Raw genomic sequence first — 3,871 nt, 5'->3', positions numbered from 1 at the left:
ATTCTGAAAGATTTTATGCTAATAGTCATAGGTCTAGTTTTTTGGAGGAGACAGGAGTACAAGGATTATTTAAGAGTTCAGTTTGGTTGTCATTGGAATATTCCCTCTTAAGAGTTAATATTTTAGTGAAGTCCTCTCGGGGTTAAAAATCATTAAAACAAAGACAGACTATTACCCTTAGATTATTCTTAGGAGAGGGAGAGAGGCCTTGCATTCCCAGTCAGACACCCTCCCAATTCTGCTAAGGAGTGAAACAGTGGACTATTTACAGAAAGATCTTGCATTGATTCTGTTAGGGAGGGCAACAGTGGAATGCTTCCAGAGAAGAGACCTAACAGTCTTAGTTAGCCACCTGCTTGATAATGGATTGTTTGAACAGTAGCCTGTCTTTTCTTTTTTGATAAGTGCTAGTAGAGTCCCTTAGAAAGCTTTGCACACCCAGACATTAATTTATTTCACAGAAGGTCATTAGAAATCTTTTTCTCATACCCTCGCATCTGGATGGTGAGATAATATTTTATGAAAACCTTTTATTCTTCTCTTTGTTGCTGGGTAGATTTTTCACGTAAAGACTGTAACTCTGAAAACCTTAATCAATCAGGTTGGAAGAGAGGGGGCTAGGGAGGGGGGAGTCATACTAGGCCATATAATCTTTTTTTAAATTTATTTTTATTAAAGATATTATTTGAGTTTTACAATTTTCCCCCCAATCTTGCTTCCCTCCCCCCCAGCCTCCACGGAAAGCACTCTGTCAGTCTTTACTTTGTTTCCATGCTGTACCTTGATTCAAATTGGGTGTGATGAGAGAAATCATATCCTTAAAGAAGAGAAGAGAAGTCTAAGAGGTAACAAGATCAGACAATAAGACATCTGTTTCTTCCCCCTAAATTAAAGGGACTAGCCCTTGCACTTCGTTCAAACTCCACAGCTTCTTATCTGGATACAGATGGCACTCTCCTTTGTAGACAGCCCCAAATTGTTCCCAATTGTTGCACTGATGGAATGAGCAAGTCCTTCAAGGTTGAACATCACTCCCATGTTGCTGTTAGGATATACAGTGTTTTTCTGGTTCTGCTCATCTCACTCAGCATCAGTTCATGCAAATCCCTCCAGGTTTCCCTGAAATCCCATCCCTCCTGGTTTCTAATAGAACAATAGTGTTCCATGACATACATATAGGCCATATAATCTTGCTTGACTGTCACCTCAGGGCAGCTCTTTGATCCTCACTACCTTTGTGAGACTTGGGGGTTCCCTTTTCTCAAGAAAAGCCAAAATAAACTTTCCTTTTTGCTTAAAGGAGTCTCTATATTTTTTGAAGTGGATTTTTATCCCACACAGTTGGAAGTTATATGATTGGGATTATGGGATCTTCAATTGTGGGGGACCTTAAAGCTCATGGAGGTCAATTTCGTTATTTTATAGATGAGGAACTAGATTTACCTAACCAAATTAAGAGACTTCCCCATGGTTTGCAAAATGGTACAACTGATTTTAAGTCAGATCTATACCATTATAGACAGTTTTTCCATTATACTATTCTTGGAGATAGAGATAGAATCTGATTTCACTGCCAAAGGGACTTCCTGAATGAAGAAGCAACCACCATCAATTTAGGTTAATGCCTTTTCTGCAACTTAGTTTTGGAGTTGCCTAGAACACTGGGTGGTGAGTCGATTTACCCAAGTTCATACAACCAGTATGTTTCAGATATTAGAACAAATGCCAAGTCTTCCTGACTCCAAGGCTACTTCTCTATTTACCATAGAAGGTTGCTTCTCAATATTAGTGTAGTATGAAAAGGAACTTGAAAGATAGACTAGACCCACAATGTGGAGGACTTTAGATGCCTTCCTGAAGAATTGATGTTTTCATTTAGAAGTACTGGGGAGGGCAGCTAGGTGGCATGGTGGATAAAGCACCGGCCTTGGAGTCAGGAGTACCTGGGTTCAAATCCCATCTCAGACACTTAATAATGACCTAGCTGTGTGGCCTTGGGCAAGCCACTTAACCCTGTTTGCCTTGCAAAAACCTTAAAAAAAAGTATTGGGGAACCAATGAAGATTTTTGAGAAGGAGAATAAGCAGGACAAGCCTCTGCCTTAGGAAGATTATTTTGGCAAATATAGTGATGGATGGATTAGTGAAGAGAGAATGCTTTTAGATAAATTTTGTTTTTTTCCATGAACAAAAGTCTTTTTCCCCTCCTTCTCACCCCACCTCCATATCATGAGAAGCAAACAAAGACAAACCTTGTAAAAAATATGAAAAGTCAAGAAAAATAAATTCCTTTATTGACCATGCCCCCAATATAGATGGCTCATTCTGCACCATGATTCTATCTTTTTGTTAGAGGTATGCAATATGCTTCTTCACCAGTCCTTTGAATTCTCAGTCAGTAAATAACCATATATTTAGAGCCTCTCAACACAGCTAGTTGACAATGTAGTGCAAAGAACGCCCAGCTTGGAAGTTAGTAAGACTCATTTTTCTGAGTTCAAATCTCACCTCAGACACTTATTAGCTTGGTGACCCTGTCCTATTTGTCTCATTTTCCTCTTTAATTCCTCAATCTAATGGAGAGAGTGAATTCTTATGTCATCCAAAGTTTCTTTTTTGTAATTTTATTATCATATTAAACTGTCTGGTTTTCTTCACTTCTCTCTACATCAGTTTATACAGGTGGGAAGGGAGAATTTTGGGGTGGAGAAAAGAATAAGGAGGTTATTAGAGTAGTCCAAATAAAGTAACTCTTAAGATATTAATGAGGATAGTGGCATTTCTTTTTTTTTCTTTTTTTTATTCTCATTTTGTACAAATGGTTTTTTTTTACATTAATAAAATATTCTTGTTTAAGAGTAAACAAAATACCCCTCCCCCCATGAATATAGACTTGCTTGGGTGAAAAAGTAAAGGGGGAAAAATTAAAATTAAAAAAGAATAGTAATAATTGTAGGTATGGCCAGGTGGCACATTGGATGAAGCACCAGCCCTGGAGTCACAAGCACCTGAGCTCATATCCAGCCTCGTAAACCCAACAATCACCCAGCCATGTGACATGCAAGCCACCCTATCCCCACTGCCCTGCAAAAACCAAAAAGAAGGGAAAAAAAAGACCCAAAATAAAATAAAATAGTAATAATAGTAGGGGTGGCCGGGTGGCAGACAGAGCATTGGCCCCTGAGTCAGGAGCACCTGGGTCCAAATCCGGCCTCAGACACCCAAAGATCACCCTGCTATGTGGCCCCAGGCAGGCCACCCAGCCCCATTTACCCTGCACCCTCCCCCAAATAATAATAACAAAAAATGTGCTTCAGTCTTTGTTCCAACACCAACAACTCTGTCATGGGTGGATCACATTCTTTATGGTAAGTCCATCGCAAAAGTTACTTCCATATTTTTCCACTGTTGCAATTGCTGATCACAACTTCCTCCTTTCTTATTTCTCCACTACCATGTACTATATTTTCTTTCTCCTTTCACTCTGACTCTGCTGTAGGGTAGCTGAATGGCACAGCAGAAAGATCCCTGGTCCTGGGGCCAAGAAGCCCTGAGCCCCCATACCACCCCTTAGGCCCAGCATCCACCTGGCCCTATGGTCCTAGGCAGGCCTTCCAATCCCAACCTCTTGCAAGAAGTAAAAAAGAAAATGTGTTATATCTAATCACTCTCCCCCCATGGTCCATCCTCTCCTCTTTTATTCACATCCCCACCCCTTCCCCCTGCTCCCCCCTCCTTCTTACTCCAGATGTCTATACCCCATTGAGTATATTTGCTGTTTCCTCTCCTAGCCATCTCTGATGAGAGCAAAGGTTCCCTCATTCCCCCTTGCCTCCCCCCTTCCATATCATTGCAATAACTCATTGTAATAA

The sequence above is a fragment of the Macrotis lagotis genome, chromosome 1, assembly GCF_037893015.1.
Source record: "Macrotis lagotis isolate mMagLag1 chromosome 1, bilby.v1.9.chrom.fasta, whole genome shotgun sequence".
Taxonomy (NCBI): domain Eukaryota; kingdom Metazoa; phylum Chordata; class Mammalia; order Peramelemorphia; family Peramelidae; genus Macrotis; species Macrotis lagotis.
Note: the sequence above shows the minus strand (reverse complement) of the source record.